The following is an 18949-nucleotide window of genomic DNA, read 5'->3' as shown; positions in this document are numbered from 1 at the left end:
CGCGGTACTTGAGGGGTATAGTGATTCTAATTGATATCTCATGCTGCTGATGAGATGAAAACCACAAGTGGATATGTCTTCACACTTGATGATGGTGCTGTTTCCTGGAAGTCTTGCAAGTAGATGATCTTAACTAGATCGACTATGGAAGTAGAACTCACAACATTAGACACATCATGCGTCGAAGCAGAATGGCTTCAAGAGATTTTGATGGATTTGCCAGTGGTTGATAAACCAGTGCCGGCTGTCCTTATGAACTGTGACAATCAAACTATGATTGCCAAGGCTAAGAGTTCAAAGGACAACATGAAATCCACAAAGCGCATAAGAAGAAGATTAAAATCTGTCAAAAAAATCAAGAAACTCCAAAGTGATAGCGTTGGATTATATCCAGACGGCTAAGAATCTGGCAAACCTTTTTATGAAAGGTCTATCATGGATTGTGATAGAAAATGCATCGAGGGAGATGGGTATGAGACCCACGTAAGTTGCCATGGAGGTAACCTAACCTTGTGATCGGAGATCCCGTGAATTAGGACTTGGGAAGCAATCCAGCGGTCAACTAAGGAGATTATCCTTAATTAACCCACTTCGTTGGAGATGCATAATACTCTCCTAATCTGTAAGGCAGACTGGCTTTTACCTTAATGTGTTTCAAAGCTTATGTAAGCTAGATGCTAACCTACAGGGCATTTTTTGGAGACACACACCTATGTGAGTGTCGGATTTCGGGTTCCGACAGACCCTTGAGGTTCAAACACTGGGGTGCGCGCGGAGATCTCTCTCCTACCGATCTACGTCCAATCTCCTCACGTGATCTAGCTGGAAATAGCGAACAACACAAGGGACACAAGGTTTATACTGGTTCGGGCCACCGTTGTGGTGTAATACCCTACTCCAGTGTGTGGTGTGGTGGATTGCCTCGGGGGCTGATGATGAACAGTACAAGGGAAGAACAGCCTCACGAGAGGTGTTCTTGAACTAGTGCGATGAATTGCTTGGGTGAGTTCAATCGCCTCTCTCTCTCTATCTCTCTTTTTCGGTCCCTTCTTCTCTCTCTGCTAGGGTTCTACCAGATCTCTCGCTCCCCCTCTACTCTGTGGTGGCTAGCTCTATTTATAGAGGCCATGGGCCTCTCCCCAAATAATGAGCGGGAAGGGCGCCAACAATTGGCCATTTTGAAGGGGAACATCTAGTACAAGTTATCCTGACCAAAGGTGGTCTTCGGCTGCCAAAAGCACTGGTGATGACGCCGTCTTGGGCTCCACGGTGACCTCCGTTCTGCCGCTCTGTTGTTCTTGGTCTCGTTGCACCGGAATGGTAACCTTTGCCCGATGCCTTGGCCTGTGCTTGGCCCCTTTGCACCAAAGGGGAAACAAGGACACTGCGCAGGCCGGCGCCCGCCTGGTGCCTGCCTGGTCTCGATCGTCATGGCTTGCGTCACGGGCTCCTCGCGAGGTACCCCTGCCTTGATCTCTCTGCCTCCTCGCGAGCCTGCCTGATGAGGCTTCCTCTGAGGAAGCTTCCGGTCGTCCGCCCCGCGAGGCTTGGCCCCTCGCGAGGGTCTTGAGCTTGAGCTGATGAAGATGGGCCGCGTTGGGCCCCCACTTGAGCCACGTCGCAGGCCGCAGGCAGGCAAGTCTGGGGACCCCCGTTCCCAGAACGCCGATAGTAGCCCCCGGGCCCAAGGTGCGCCTGGGCTTGGCCTAGCAGGGAAGCGAAGAGGCAAGCACGAAGCGCCGCGGGCCCAAAAAGCCTGCGGCCTCGGGCGCCGCGTGGCGATTGACTGGGCGTGGGCGTCTGCGCTTCCCCATGATGCCTTGTTACGCGCCCGGCTAAGCGGACCCGTAGTTGCACACAGTTGTTCCTCCTTTCCGCTGCTCGCCCGCCTCCTACCTTTCCTTCTTCTTTGAGCTCCAGCCTCCGCCGCCAATCCGGCTTGAATTCTTCCTCCTCTTCACCGCCATGGCGCCGTCGAAGAAAGGAAGGGGAAAGAAGCCCACACCTTTGCCTCGCACACCTCCAGCGGCGACCCCCGCCGTCGCCCGGTCGATCATACTCAATCCTGAAGCTTTGGACAAGGTCCTCTCCGCCCTTGCAACTATCTTCAACGAGTGCGGCAGGACCACGGTCTGGCCTGCGTCCCATGCCTCCCTTGATAGGATCGTCACGGAGGTCTGATTCTTCACCGATGCCCTATGGGCGGGTCTGGTTCCCCCCTTTTCCGCCTTCTTCAATGCGGTGCTCTCCCATTATCAGATCTGCATGATGCACCTCGGGCCGGAGTCCATTACTCTTCTGGTTGTCTTTGCTTTTGTTTGCGAGGCGATGATAGGCATCCCTCCTTCCGTGGCCCTACTGCGCCACTTCTTTTCCTTGCGCCTGAGCGATCCCACTCAGTGCTCAGGGTGTGTGAGCTTCCTGGCCGTGTCAGAGACGGCCGCTTCAGGGATCGACTTTGGCCTTCCTCCTTCTGAGGCAAGGTTCAGAGAGCGGTGGCTGTACATGGACGTTGGAGTGCCCAACCCTCTGCTCTCGTACCCGACCTCGCCTGTTGTTCCTCACGCGGGTTGGGACCATGAGGTGCTCGCGAGCCCCCGGCTCGCCTTCGTCTGGCTCCGCTTCCAGAGTTTGAGGGCGCTCAATGTGACAGCGCCCAAGGTGGTGAAGGAGTTCCTCCAATGTCGCATTGCTCCTCTTCAGCGCCACTCTCGTCGGATGTGGGACTTTGCGGGGCATGGAGACCGCATGCATCTTCAGGAGGAGGACTTGGCGCCTGAAGTGCTACGGACGGTGCTCAGGGTCTTGACTGGCGATCCTTCCGCAGGCAGCCTTCGGAGCAATGGTATCCTCTTGTATCTTTGCTCCGGCAGGGCCGATTTTGTGAGGCAGATGCCCAGCTTCGACGAGTGGGGACTGTGCCCGGCTGGCTTCATGGGGCCCCGTGAGAACCCAGCCGCCGTGGTTGCTTCCCCTGCCGCCCATAGCGGTCCTTCCTCGGGCGACAGGGCGGGGGGACGAGAACCAGCGAGGGTTGAGGTGCCCTATGTCGAGGTGCCGATGCCGCGAGAAGCCTCGAAGGCGGCATCTCCCGAGGCCCGCCCTGGAGCGGCGACAGGTGCGGAGTCGCGGCCTATAGTTCATGAGGCCGGGGCTTCCGAACCCTCAGCCGTTCCTCGCGAGGCGACGCCTGACGGTGCTCCCCAGGCGGACTCCTCCAGCGCTGATCATCTTGATGCTTCTTCCGCACCAGGGGCCGACCCCTGCGCCGGGCGCTTAGGTCGGTTCCGTGTAGACTTCGAGGCCCTCCGCAAGAGGAAGGAGGCCTTGGGTGGCAACGACCACCCTTGCCGCTTGTTGAAGCGCAGGAAGTACTTTGCCATGGACGAGTAAGTCTTCTTCTTTCCTTGCTTGTTTACTTTGCTGTCCCTGCGACTGATTGTGGCCCTTTCAGGCCCTGCCCTGCGAAGCCCGCCGAGCCAGCCCGGGAGCCATCCCCCCTAGCTTCGCCTTCTCCGCTGGCCCTGGGCTCGCCGAGCTTGAGCGGCACCCCTGCTGCCAGACCAGTTGGTGGAGTGGTTCGTTCCATAGGGCACCCTGAGCCTGCGCGCCCGCTGTCCTTTCTTCATGAGTCCTCCTGGGGCACATCCGGCTTGCCCCGCGTTCCTCCTCTGATCATAGATGGTGAATGGCTGAAGTCTGTCTTCGGCTCCTCCTCCGTGGGTGGGCCGACGCCAGGCCGGATTCCCAGAGAGGTCCGTTCGGTGATGGCTAGGGCGCCAGCCCCCAGCCCCGCGCCGAGAGGGGGCCTGCTGCCTCGGGGCCCTCCGCATGCTCCGGTGGAAGAGGGTGATGCGGAAGACGTGCTCAGGCGCGCTCGGGAGCGACGCGCCCTTCGCGAAGAGTTCCTCCAGAGGGCGGCAGCTGCGGTGAGCCGGATCAGGGCAGAGCTTGCTGACGAGGATGCGCGCCTCGAGGCCGAAGGTTTGCGCCTTGCTGAGGAGAGGCGCAAACTAAAGGTAGACATCGCCCTCGCGCGTCACTAACGTGATATCGAAAACGCGAAGGCTGAAGCGTTGCTGGCCGCTTCGCAGGAGGCCTGTTCCCAGGCCGTCGAGGAGGCTCGGGAAGTAGACCGACGGCGCAAGGATGCGGAGGAGCGCGCATGGGAGCTCCTGGCCTGGGGCAACTCCCTGGAGCAGCAAGTGGAACTGCGCCAGGCGGCCCTTGAGTCGATGGAGGGGGGCCTTGTTGATCGGGTGGAGCTTCTGAAGCGCGAGGAGGCGCTGACGCTAGAGGCCGCTGAGCGCAACCTTGATCTTGAGCGATTGGAGACGAGGGAGCGCCTGGTGGCTCGGGCGGAGGATGACGTTGCCGCGCGCGAAGCCCGGGCCCAGGAAGAAGTCGATCACCGCGTGGTGGAAGCTCGCTCGGCCTTCGAGCGTGAATACGAGACGAGGTTGGGGCTGATCAAGGCCGAGGCTGAGGGCAGGACCACAGCCCTCAGGGCCAAACTGGCCAAAGTGATGCGGCATGCGGACTCCTCCGCAGCCGCCCTCAGCGCAGCACAGGCGGAGCTGTCCTCTTCCCGAGCCGAGCAGCTTCTTCTTCATCAGAGGGTTGATGATGCCGAGGCCGTCGCGCAGCGGAATGAGGACGAGATCCGTCGACAGCGGGTTCTGGAGCGTGAGCATGCCCCCATGCTTCAAACGCTCAGAGAAAGGGCCAACACAGCTTTGGGTAACATCTGCGAGGCTGCCGCTAAGGAGCCGCACGAGGTCAACTATGTCGGCAACCTCCAGTTTTCACCAATGTGGTGACGCTTCTGGAGAACCACTCCGAAAGGTCCCGTTGGCTTGTCGAAGAGAGGAGCCGAGCCTTGCTCGGGCGTGCATTCTCCTGCGTCTTCAGCTATCTGCTGGATAGGGACCCCCACTTTGACTTCAACGCTGCCATCGCACCCGTGCCCATAGCTGTCCGGGGTGCCCTGGCGCAATGGGTGGAGGATAATGTGGACGCCCTCGTCAGGGCCTTTGCGTTTGATGATGACGGCATGGTCGTGGCCACCAATGAAGGCGGTGTTGTGGACGAGCCAGGCGCTGGCGGAGATGCTGGCGACAGCGGCAATGTCAACGACGCCAGCGATACCTCCGAGGATGCCCAAGAAGACGCGGTGAGTGATATGTCCGACTGACCGCATGTCACTGTTGTTTATCCTGCACGAAGAAGGTTCGGGCTTGGCCTCGAAGAATGTAAGAGCATTTTGGGAGGGGATGCCCCTCATGTAAAGGTTTGCAATTAGTACCATGGTAAGTATAACGTTGCGTGTGAAATTAGCCGCTGGCCCAATGATGAGTCAGCTGACTTGTGTACCTTCCGACCCCGATGAGTCCCGAGCGGGCCTGCGGGGGCCGCCGCACCTAGGGTGTCTTCTGATTTACTTGTAGATTCCGCGATGAAAACCTACGGAAAGGGTGCGGTAACAGCGGTCCTGGTTGTAAACGTGCCTGGCCCGGCCCGGCTCGCGAGGGGCTCGCGAGGGGGGGCAGCCGATGCTGACTTGGGATGCAAAGCCGAAACCAGAACGCAAGAGATTGCTCGAACGAGACTAAACACCCCTTCCCCCAAACACACGCAAGCATCGAGCTCAAATCCAACTTAAATCCAAATCGAAGAACTTGTCAACAAGGAAAGGCAAAAGCAAAAGGCCGCGTCCGGCACCTAGTGTAGTCTTCGACGTCTTCTCACCAGCGCGGAGCTAAGTGCTGCCACTGGGCGTGGGCGGGAGCCCCCGAGGCCCGAGGGCGGCTCTCCGGACACTCCGGGGCATGTACAACCCCACTCATTATTACGTGAGAGTGTCACGGGCGGCGAGCTTCACAGGCACTAGGCCTTCTTCACAGGTACCGGCCTTGCTTCATATCGCCAGACGAGGGCCCCGCCTTGCGCCACACTCTGCCGCCATCGACGGTGACCGGAAACCAGGACGACGCCAATGAGGCAGAGCGGTCGCCAGCGGTTCCCCCGACGACCACGGGTCCCCTGCCGGGGGCAGTCCATGGGCACCTCCCCGGCAGCGGGCCTACCTCCTGAGAACTCCTTGCTCTGACCGTCGCGGAGACGAACCCAAATCTCGGCCCCTCTCCTGCAGCTGATGTCTACTACACAACCTTCTTCTTGTAGACGTTGTTGGGCCTCCAAGTGCAGAGGTTTGTAGGACAGTAGCAAGTTTCCCTCAAGTGGATGACCTAAGGTTTATCAATCCGTAGGAGGCGTAGGATGAAGATGGTCTCTCTCAGGCAACCCTGCAACCAAATAACAAAGAGTCTCTTGTGTCCCCAACACACCCAATACAACGGTAAATTATATAGGTGCACTAGTTCGGCGAAGAGATGGTAATACAAGTGGTATATGGATAGTAGATATGGGTATTTGTAATCTGAAATAATAAAAACAGCAAGGTAGCAAGTGATAAAAGTGAGCGTAAACGGTATTGCAATGATGGTAAACAAGGCCTAGGGTTCATACTTTCGCTAGTGTAAGTCCTCTCAACAATAATAACATAATTGGATCATATAACTATCCCTCAACATGCAACAAAGAGTCACTCCAAAGTCACTAATAGCGGAGAATGAACGAAGAGATTATGTTAGGGTACGAAACCACCTCAAAGTTATTCTTTCCAATCAATCCGTTGGGCTATTCCTATAAGTGTCACAAACAGCCCTAGAGTTCGTACTAGAATAACACCTTAAGACACAAATCAATCAAAATCCTAATGTCACGTAGATACTCCAATGTCACCTCAAGTATCCGTGGGTATGATTATACGATATGCATCACACAATCTCAGATTCATCTATTCAACCAACACAAAGGACCTCAAAGAGTGCCCCAAAGTTCTACCGGAGAATCACGACGAAAATGTGTGACAACCCCTATGCATAGGTTCCCAATGTCATGAAACCCGCAAGTTGGTCACCAAAACATACATCAAGTGGCACGTGGTATCCCATTGTCACCACAGATATCCATGGCAAGACATACATCAAGTGTTCTCAAGCCTTTAAAGACTCAATCCGATAAGATTACTTCAAGGGGAAAACTCAATTCATTACTAGAGAGAAGAGGGGGGAAGAAACATAAGATCCAACTATAATAGCAAAGCTCGCGATACATCAAGATCGTATCACCTCAAGAACACGAGAGAGAGAGAGATCAAACACATAGCTACTGGTACATACCCTCAGCCCCGAGGGAGAACTACTCCCTCCTCGTCATGGAGAGCACCGGGATGATGAAGATGGCCACCGGAGAAGGATTGCCCCCTCCGGCAGGGTGCCGGAACGGGTCTAGATTGGTTTTCGATGGCTACGGAGGCTTCTGGCGGTGGAACTCCCGATCTATTGTTTTCTGGAAGTTTTACGATACGTAGGTATATATGGGTGCAGGGGGTACATCGGAGGAGCTACGGGGGCCCCACGAGGCAGGGGGGCGCGCCCTAGGGGGGGCGCCCCCCACCCTCGTGAGCACCTCCCGTATCTCCTGATGTGGAGTCCAAGTCTATCCGGTGGCTTTCGTTCCAAAAATAACTTCTCCAGTTGATTTCGTTCCGTTTCGACTCCGTTTGATATTCCTTTTCTTCGAAACACTGAAATAGGCATAAAACAACAAATCTGGGTTGGGCCTCCGGTTAATAGGTTAGTCCCAAAAGTAATATAAAAGTGGATAATAAAGCCCAATATTGCCCAAAATAGTAGATAATATAGCATGGAGCAATAAAAAATTATAGATACGTTGGAGACGTATCAAGCATCCCCAAGCTTAATTTCTGCTCGTCCTCGAGTAGGTAAATGATAAAAAAGATAATTTTTGATGTGGAATGTTAGTTGGCATAATTTCAATGTGATTCTTCTTAATTGTGGTATGAATATTCAGATCCATAAGATTCAAGACAAAAGTTCATATTGACATAGAAATAATAATACCTCAGGCATACTAACTAAGCAATCATGTCTTCTCAAAATAACATGGCCAAAGAAAGCTATCCCTACAAAATCATATAGTCTGGCTATGCTCCATCTTCACCACACAACGTATTTAAATCCTACACAACCCCGATGACAAGCCAAGCAATTGTTTCATACTTTTGATGTTCTCAAACTTTTTCAATCTTCACACAATACATGAGCGTGAGCCATGGACATAACACTATAGGTGGAATAGAATGGTGGTTGTGGAGAAGACAAAAAGGGAGAAGATAGTCTCACATCAACTAGGCGTATCAACGGGCCATGGAGATGTCCATCAATAGATATCAATGTGAGTGAGTAGGGATTGCCATGCAACGGATGCACTAGAGATATAAGTGTATGAAATCTCAACAAAAGAAACTAGTGGGTATGCATCCAACTCGCTTGCTCACGAAGACCTAGGGCATTTTGAGGAAGCCCATCATGAAATATACAAGCCAAGTTGAAAGATTCCCACTAGTATATGGAAGTGACAACATAGGAGACTCTCTATCATGAAGATCATGGTGCTACTTTGAAGCACAAGTGTGGTAAAAGGATAGTAGCATTGCCCCTTCTCTCTTTTTCTCTCATTTTTTATTTTTTTATTTGGGCCTTCTCCTTTTTTATGGCCTCTTTTCTCTTCTTTTTTTATTTGGGCTTCTTTGGCCTCTTTTATTTATTTATTTTCGTCCGGAGTCTCATCCCGACTTATGGGGAATCATAGTCTCCATCATCCTTTCCTCACTTGGACAATGCTCTAATAATGATGATCATCACACTTTTATTTTCTTACAACACAAGAATTACAACTCGATACTTAGGACAAGATAGGACTCTATATGAATGCCTCCGGCGGTGTACCGCGATGTGCAATGACTCATGAGTGACATGTATGAAAGAATTATGAACGGTGGCTTTGCCATAAATACGATGTCAACTACATGATCATGCAAAGCAATATGACAATGATGAAGCGTGTCATAATAATGGAATGGTGGAAAGTTGCATGGCAATATATCTCCGAATGGCTATGGAAATGCCATAATAGGTAGGTATGGTGGCTGTTTTGAGGAAGGTGTATGGTGGGTTTATAGTACCGGCGAAAGTTGCGCGGTACTAGAGAGGCTAGCAATGGTGGAAGGGTGAGAGTGCGTATAATCCATGGACTCAACATTAGTCATAAAGAACTCACATACTTATTGCAAAAATCTATTAGTTATCGAAACAAAGTACTACGCGCATGCTCCTAGGGGGATAGATTGGTAGGAAAAGACCATCGCTCGTCCCCGACCGCCACTCATAAGGAAGACAATCAATAAATAAATCATGCTCTGACTTCATCACATAACGGTTCACCATACGTGCATGCTATGGGAATCACAAACTTCAACACAAGTATCTCTCAAATTCACAACTACTCAACTAGCATGACTCTAATATCACCATCTCCATATCTCAAAACAATTATCAAGTATCAAACTTCTCATAGTATTCAACACACTCATAAGAGAATTTTATTATTCTTGAATACCTAGCATATTAGGATTTTAAGCAAATTACCATGTTATTTAAGACTCTCAAAATAATCTAAGTGAAGCATGAGAGTTCATCTATTTCTTTAAAATAAAACTACCACCATGCTCTAAAGGATATAACTGAAGCACTAGAGCAAATGACAAACTACTCCGAAAGATATAAGTGAAGATCAATGAGTAGTCAAATAATTGTGCAACTATGTGAAGACTCTCTCATTCAATAATTTCAGACCTTGATACTTTATTCAAACAACAAGCAAAACTAAATAAAATTACATCTAAGAATAGCAAACATCATGTGAATAAGCAAAAACTTAGGATCAACCGAAACTAACCGATAGTTGTTGAAGAAGAAAGGTGGGATGCCAACCGGGGCATACCCAAGCTTAGACGCTTGAGACTTCTCGAAATATTATCTTGGGGTGCCTTGGGCATCCCCAAGCTTGAGCTTTTGTGTCTCCTTAATTCCTCTCATATCAAGGTCTCCCTAAATCTCAAAAGCTTCATCCACGCAAAACTCAACAAGGACTCGTGAGATAAGTTAGTATAAACCATTGCCAAAACCATATCATACTCTATGTAGAAAATCACTAAAATTATTATTCAACATTGCATACTAAATGCCTCTGCATATTTAATAGTCATATCCTCAAATAGAATCATTAAAGAAGTAAACATATGCAAACAATGCAAACATAACAGCAATCTGCCTAAACAGGATAGTCTGTAAAGAATGCTGCAACATCCATACTTCCCTAGCTCCAAAAATTATAAAACAATTCCCAATATAGTAAATTTATCAGATCTTAATATGCAAAAGGTTTCAACATTTTATCACATTCTGACTTTTCTAGGGAATTATTGCAACAGCGGTAAACTTTCTGCTTTCAAACAGCAACATGTATACTTGTAACATAGGCATAGTAAAGACTATTAATGCCACTTTTATGGAAATAAAAGATGCAAAACATTGTTCTAAATAACAGCAAGCAAATCCTAACAAAATAAATTGACGCTCCAAGCAAAACACATATCATGTGGTGAATAAAAATATAGCTTCAAGTAAAGTTACCGATGAACGAAGACGAAAGAGGGGATGCCTTCCGGGGCATCCCCAAGCTTGGGCTCTTGGCTATCCTTGAATATTACCTTGGGGTGCCTTGGGCATCCCCAAGCTTAGGCTCTTGCCACTCCTTATTCCATAGTCCATCGAATCCTTACCCAAAACTTGAAAACTTCACAACACAAAACTTAACAGAAAACTCGTAAGCTCCGTTAGTATAAGAAAATAAATCACCACTTCAAGGTACTGTAATGAACTCATTCTTTATTTATATTGGTGTTAAACCTACTGTATTCCAACTTCTATATGGTTTATAAACTATTTTACTAGTCATAGATTCATCAAAATAAGTAAAAAAAACACATGAAAAACAGAATCAGTCAAAAACAGAACAGTCTATAGTAATCTGGATCAAACGTATATTTCTGGAACTCATAAAATTCTCAAATAAATTGCTGGACCTGAGGAATATATCTATTAATCATCTTCAAAAAGAATTAACTAAATATCACTATCCAAATAAAAATGGCAGCAGTTCTCGTGAGCGCTAAAGTTTCTGTTTTTTGACAGCATGATCAACAAGACTTTCCCCAAGTCTTCCCAAAGGTTCTACTTGGCACAAACACTAATTAAACACATAAAACCACATCTAAACAGAGGCTAGATGAATTATTTATTAATAAACAGGAACAAAAAGCAAGGAACAAAAATAAAGTTGGGTTGCCTCCCAACAAGCGCTATCGTTTAACGCCCCTAGCTAGGCATGATGATTTCAATGATGCTCACATAAAGGATAAGAATTGTAACATAAAGAGAGCATCATGAAGAATTTGACTAGCACATTTAAGTCTAACCCACTTCCTATGCATAGGGATTTTGTGAGCAAACAACTTGTGGGAACAATAATCAACTAGCATAGGAGAGCAAAACAAGCATAACTTCAAAATTTTAAGCACATAGAGAGGAAACTTGATATTATTGCAATTCCTACAAGCATAAGTTCCTCCCTCATAATAATTTTCAGTAGCATCATGAATGTATTCAACAATATAACCAGCACCTAAAGCATTCTTTTCATGATCTACAAGCATAGAAAATTTATTACTCTCCACATAAGCAAAATTCTTCTCTTGAATAGTAGTGGGAGCAAACTCAACAAAATAATTATCATGAGATTAAAAATTGAAATCAAGATGACAAGTTTCATTGTTATCATTATTCTTTAAAGCATAGGTGTCATCACAATAATCATCATAGATAGGAGGCATGCTTTCATCATAATAAATTTGCTCATCAAAATTTGGGGGACAAAAAATATCATCTTCATCAAACATAGCTTCCCCAAGCTTGTGGCTTTGCATATCATTAGCATCATAGATATTCAAGGAATTCATAGTAACGACATTGCAATCATGCTCACCATTCAAATATTTAGTGCCAAACATTTTATAGATTTCTTCTTCTAGCACTTGAGCACAATTATCCTTTCCATCATACTCACGAAAGATATTAAAAAGGTGAAGCGTATGAGACAAACTCAATTCCATTTTTTATAGTTTTCTTTTTATAAACTAAACTAGTGATAAAACAAGAAACTAAAAGACTCGATTGCAAGATCTAAAGATATATCTTCAAGCGCTAACCTCCCCGGCAATGGCGCCAGAAAAGAGCTTGATGTCTACTACACAACCTTCTTCTTGTAGACGTTGTTGGGCCTCCAAGTGCAGAGGTTTGTAGGACAGTAGCAAATTTCCCTCAAGTGGATGACCTAAGGTTTATCAATCCGTAGGAGGCGTAGGATGAAGATGGTCTCTCTCAAGAAACCCTGCAACCAATTAACAAAGAGTCTCTTGTGTCCCCAACACACCCAATACAACAGTAAATTGTATAGGTGCACTAGTTCGGCGAAGAGATGGTAATACAAGTGGTATATGGATAGTAGATATGGGTATTTGTAATCTGAAATAATAAAAACAGCAAGGTAGCAAGTGATAAAAGTGAGCGTAAACGGTATTGCAATGATGGTAAACAAGGCCTAGGGTTCATACTTTCGCTAGTGTAAGTCCTCTCAACAATAATAACATAATTGGATCATATAACTATCCCTCAACATGCAACAAAGAGTCACTCCAAAGTCACTAATAGCGAAGAACGAACGAAGAGATTATGGTAGGGTACGAAACCACCTCAAAGTTATTCTTTCCAATCAATCCGTTGGGCTATTCCTATAAGTGTCACAAACAGCCCTAGAGTTCGTACTAGAATAACACCTTAAGACACAAATCAATCAAAATCCTAATGTCACCTAGATACTCCAATGTCACCTCAAGTATCTGTGGGTATGATTATACGATATGCATCACACAATCTCAGATTCATCTATTCAACCAACACAAAGGACCTCAAAGAGTGCCCCAAAGTTCTACCGGAGAATCACGACAAAAACGTGTGCCAACCCCTATGCATAGGTTCCCAATGTCACGAAACCCGCAAGTTGGTCACCAAAACATACATCAAGTGGCACGTGATATCCCATTGTCACCACAGATATCCACGGCAAGACATGCATCAAGTGTTCTCAAGTCTTTAAAGACTCAATCCGATAAGATTACTTCAAGGGGAAAACTCAATTCATTACAAGAGAGAAGAGGGGGAAGAAACATAAGATCCAACTATAATAGCAAAGCTCGCGATACATCAAGATCGTATCACCTCAAGAACACGAGAGAGAGAGAGAGATCAAACACATAGCTACTGGTACATACCCTCAGCCCCGAGGGAGAACTACTCCCTCCTCATCATGGAGAGCACCGGGATGATGAAGATGGCCACCGGAGAAGGATTGCCCCTCCGGCAGGGTGCCGGAACGGGTCTAGATTGGTTTTCGATGGCTACGGAGGCTTCTGGCGGCGAAACTCATGATCTATTGTTTTCTGGAAGTTTTACGATACGTAGGTATATATGGGTGCAAGGGGTACGTCGAAGGAGCTATGGGGGCCCCACGAGGTAGGGGCGCGCCCTAGGGGGGCGTGCCCCCACCCTCGTGAGCACCTCCCGTATCTCCTGACGTGGAGTCCAAGTCTATCCGGTGGCTTTCGTTCCAAAAAGAACTTCTTCAGTTGATTTCGTTCCGTTTCGACTCCGTTTGATATTGCTTTTCTTCGAAACACTGAAATAGGCATAAAACAGCAAATCTGGGCTGGGCCTCCGGTTAATAGGTTAGTCCCAAAAGTAATATAAAAGTGGATAATATAGCCCAATATTGCCCAAAACAGTAGATAATATAGCATGGAGCAATCAAAAATTATAGATGCGTTGGAGACGTATCAGCAGCCCCCTGCGCCCTCCTCCTGAGGGGTATGAGGCTGCAGAATTGGGGCAGCCACCTGCTGTGGAGACCTGTATCTCCTGCGACCCATGGTTAGCATAAGCTTGCTCCTGAGGTATGAGTGGTACCCGATAGTTGCCGCCGGTGCGGTTGTCGAGGCTCTCCTGGGGTTCCCGAAAGAGCTCAGCTTCTGGCGTCTCGTCGCCCCAGCCTGGCCCGAGGAATGAGCCATGATCTTCTTCCAGCGCGCACCCCTGATCCACCATGCGGGGCACATAAGTTTCTGGGGCCACCAACTCGTGTGCCTCGCCATAGCACCCTGTATGCCATGCAGCCTGGCTTGGAGCGCCGTCTTGGGGGTGATGGCGCGCCGGTCCGCCGAGGCCAAAGATCGCGGCGTGCACCCCTTCGCTGGCCTGAGAGGGGGCTGGCGTGACTTGTCGCCCGGTGCCGGCGGAGGTGTTGGCGCTGGACGGGCCCTAGAGTCCACCGGAAGTCGCGTGCGCGCGCACGATGCCACCATGCGGCCCGCCTTGGGTCTGGGGTGGCAGCTGGACGCAGAAAGGAGGTGTTCCTGAGGCGGTGGCGTCCAGGAGCTCAGCTACTCGCTCCAACAACACGTCGCGGCCGCCCTCCAGCAGTCGGCACCGTAGCAGCTCTCGGGCCACTGTGAGCGCGGCCCTGGAGTTCGCTTGCTCCCGTCGGGTGTACGGCGCTGTGGCCGCGGCGTGGTCTGAGGCCCTTGCTGCAGCCCGCACCTACCGTGGTGTGAGGGAAGGCGGCGTCTGGCCGCAGCGCCCTGCGGAGCGCGGGTTGCCTGAGGCGCAAGGTTGAGGTCGCCCTGGGCTGGTGCCACGGCGTGGGCGGGCCTCGCTGCCCAGCGGTCGGCGTTGGCTGCCGGGTCACTGGACATCTGAACGGCGAGGCGACGGAACGTGATGCGGAGGAAGAAGGATTCCGGCGCACCCCTACCTGGCGCGCCAAATGTCAGATTTCGGGTTCCGGCAGACCCTTGAGGTTCGAACACTGGGGTGCGCGCGGAGATCTCTCCCCTACCGATCTACGTCCAATCTCCTCGCGTGATCTAGCTGGAAACAACGAACAACACAAGGGACACAAGGTTTATAATGGTTCAGGCCACCGTTGTGGTGTAATACCCTACTCCAGTGTGTGGTGTGGTGGATTGCCTCAGGGGCTGATGATGAACAGTACAAGGGAAGAACAGCCTCGCGAGAGGTGTTCTTGAACTGGCGCGATGAACTGCTTGGGTGAGTTCAATCGCCTCTCTCTCTCTATCTCTCTTTTTCGGTCCCTTCTTCTCTCTCTGCTAGGGTTCTACCAGATCTCTCGCTCCCCCTCTACTCTATGGTGGCTAGCTCTATTTATAGAGGCCCTGTGCTTCTCCCCAAATAATGAGCGGGAAGGGCGCCAAAAATTGGCCATTTTGAAGGGGAACATCTAGTACAAGTTATCCTGACCAAAGGTGGTCTTCGGCTGCCAAAAGCACTGGTGATGACGCCGTCTTGGGCTTCACGGTGACCTCCGTCCTGCCGCTCTGCTGGTCTTGGTCTCGTTGCACCGGAATGGTAACCTTTGCCCGATGCCTTGGCCTGTGCTTGCCCCCTTTGCATCAAAGGGGAAACAAGGACACTGCGCAGGCCGGCGCCCGCCTGGTCTCGATCGTCATGACTTGCGTCACGGGCTCCTCGCGAGGTACCCCTGCCTTGATCTCTCCGCCTTCTCGCGAGCCTGCCTGATGAGGCTGCCTCTGAGGAAGCTTTCGGTCGTCCGCCCCGCGAGGCTTGGCCCCTCGCGAGGGTCTTGAGCTTGAGCTGATGAAGATGGGCCGTGCTGGGCCCCCACTTGAGCCACGTCGCAGGCCGCAAGCAGGCAAGTCTGGGGACCCCCGTTCCCAGAACGCCGACAATGAGCCCGACTGCTGGCCATAATCTATGAGATTGGGTGATCTCTAGGAAGCTCATGAGAAGGTAAGGACTATGACTAATAAGCTCCACCTGTGGGGGTTTAGCCTTCGACAGCCATGTATCAGCTGACAATAGACGAAACTTCTGCACGCCAAACTGACAATTCAAGGCATAGTCCATTGTTCAGTTGTGAAGAAGTCTAATCCTATTGCTCTAGGTGAAAGTTCAACTTAACAGTCTCCACTGGAAATCCTGGTATATCAAACATTGTTTGAAACAATTGACAAACTTATGTGCCTCGAGATCTGGTGGGGGTTGATGGATTATGGATGGGCTTAGGCTCATATAAGACAATAATCCCTGGTTAATCTCAAAGCCCATGAATGTGCACGACAAGTGATGGGAAATTTAGTACCATACTGCTATACTAAGAAGAATGACACCTCTTTATAAGGGCCGCTCTACCACTTGCATTGGGAGCTTAGGCATATGAGCTATACACACACGCTCCTCCTCCGCCGCCCGCCTCGCCTCGTCACGATGAGCACGCACGCCGCGGGTTGCGGGAATGAGCCGAGCCGAAGCTTATTTTTGCCGGTCAGGAATGGTTAATTAACGAGTCGCTTACGGAAGTGCTCACATGCTTAGGTATCGGTATGAGATGCATGCCGTATTTGTCATGTTTACTGCTTACTCGTGGATTAGATTAGTCAAAAAAGTGCTCATATTTTCAACTACTTCAGATCGGTAAATGGGAGAAGCTCAATGATTCCAACTATACTTTGTCAGAAAATGCATTTGGGTCCTCGAAAATAAATGCATTTGGGAAGCAGAGAAAGTATACATAGGCCAGGAACTTGCCACTATCTGGTTTCTGAGCTCCAAATGCTACAGTCTTGACCTGAGTTTAGCGTTTCCCGGTATCTGCAGCGCTTCATAATGGCCACAGCCATGATAGAGGACTCGGATTGGGTTTTCTTTCCCGTACTCCTGGCCATACTCCGCGATCGCTATCAAACCACCCGCTGCTTCTTCACGCATGTAAACGGTGATCGGCATCCTGAAAACAAAATGATGTTTATTCTTACTGCTCTGGTACTTCTTCATTGTGGCAAAGAAGAGCCGAATTTGTAAACTCAAACCTACAAAATACAATGCCCACTAGCTATGTCCTTTGGACGAAGTAATAGATGCTCGTTGATGTGATAGAATTTCCCCTTGTTTTTTTGCTTTTTGTTTTTTGCATAATGGAGTGAAGACACAAAACCAGAGTCAAAACATCTTGGAGTGCATATCAAGGAAACAAAATATTATTACAAGAAGAAACAAGGTCAAGAAAATTATACCAAATGAGAATTACTGATAAAAGTTAAAACTGCAACAACTTATTGCAAGTGCTCTATACTTCAGTTAAATGGCAAACAATTCAAAAATATTCTGAGAATATGGCTAATACTACTATACTAGGATCCTTTAAAATGCCTGTTGCAAGAGAAAAATAGCCCAATTACTCACCGAAGAATGTGAGAAGCCATGAGCAATTCTGGCTCACGTCCCCACACATGTGGCTTCCTAATCTGAGAGACATATGTATCGAAATCGCCCTTAATAAACCTGCAAATTGATGTTACAACAAAGGGTAAGCATGTGTAGCACAACATTGCTGTGAAGAAAGAACAACAGCGGGATAAGGAACTAACCATTCAGTCTGTCCGTCTCTTGATAAACTCAGCAGCAACCTAACAATAGAAAAGTTATGCACAAATTTCAGACAGGACTAACCAAGAAAAAAATCTTCAGTGTTCAGAACAACATTCATCAAAATCATGACCTCGGTTTTACATTACAAACATACCAATGCTCTTAAATCATCAGCGAGTTTTCTCTGAAGATTCTCATTAAGTATGGGTTTCCCTGACCTAACGCACTCACCATGAGCCACAGAACGGAACAAGCATCTACCATCCCCAGGAATGCCTGCGGGTCTCGTGTGAGACAGTCACAAACGTCCGGACAATGTTATGCTTTGACTACATACATACAAAGCATAATAATGTATATAGAAAGAAAATGTTCCACACACTCACCGGTGACAGAATACTCTGTGTAAACTTTCTTCCCATGAGCACAGCTAGTGGATGATTCAGAAGTGTGGGTGGTATCGATGCCATCATCCACCGGACCAACAACATTTGCTATCCCAGAAACTGCGAAACTCAAGGAAAGCCCAGCGCCTGTACCTCCTATTTTTTGTGCTAAACTTGTCGTCGTTCTCGACTTCCAGCTGATACTAGAAAACTTGTGATGTGAGGTCATATTAGTCTTAGCATTTAGGATATGACCTCTCGCTGATAATCCACCTCGAGACCGTCGCTGGAAGCAGGCAAAGCATGTCGCATTTTGCAGACAAGAAGATGTTCTGTTCTTGGGAGAAAAGCTAACTAAACCCATTTTTGTTTGATAACTGACTGCATGTGAGCGAGAATGCTTCCATAAGGACATGCTCTGTGACAATCCTCCTTGTGCGTAACTGACTAGGCTCAGAACACATGGTATAAGTGCAGCGTTGCAAACATATAGCAGGCGTGTAATGCAGCAGCATCTGCTTCCAGTAGCACCAAGTATAAACTGAAAAACATGGTCAGAGGACTAGGTAAGAATTAGTGGAACATCGGACGATTGATTTCATCTCAAATAAAAACAAGATAGCACACTGAAGTGAAGTAGATGACCCTAGGCCTGAAAATAATGTTATGCATCATGTGACGGTAGCATCATTTTGAGAAGACCAGTGCATGATTCAGAAGTGCTACTAAAGGATTTGCAATGTTGGTGTAAAAAAAACTCAACCAGGAGATTGCAAGCATAGAGGCTAATGACCACATCGACCTCTAGTGAATTATCACTCTTTTGAACTCTGAGAAAACAAAGAAAGGTCCCTGTGTGAATATATGAAATTACTAGTTCGAACATACTGAGGACACACTTGCCAGAATATGCTCTAGAGAAACCGCATTCACAATTCAAGCTAAACATGTGAGCTTCCCAGAATATGGTACTACAACTGCATTCCCCTCCCATAT

General features: G+C 48.6%; 1 pseudogene across 1 annotated transcript; it reads right to left on the bottom strand.

Moving 5' to 3' along the window:
* Nucleotides 1-16614: 16614 nt before the first annotated feature.
* On the bottom strand, nt 16615-18490 carry LOC147971976 (OVARIAN TUMOR DOMAIN-containing deubiquitinating enzyme 4-like; annotated as a pseudogene). The gene is made up of 5 exons (XR_015604958.1): nt 17954-18490; nt 17722-17843; nt 17567-17605; nt 17382-17480; nt 16615-16926 (listed from the first exon to the last, which is right to left on the bottom strand). The product of XR_015604958.1 is annotated as an OVARIAN TUMOR DOMAIN-containing deubiquitinating enzyme 4-like (transcript).
* Nucleotides 18491-18949: the final 459 nt, after the last annotated feature.

This window comes from Triticum urartu, chromosome 5A (assembly GCF_056163025.1).
Source record: "Triticum urartu cultivar PI428250 chromosome 5A, HENAU_Tu73, whole genome shotgun sequence".
Lineage (NCBI taxonomy): Eukaryota > Viridiplantae > Streptophyta > Magnoliopsida > Poales > Poaceae > Triticum > Triticum urartu.
This window is presented reverse-complemented; position numbering and strand designations above follow the sequence as displayed.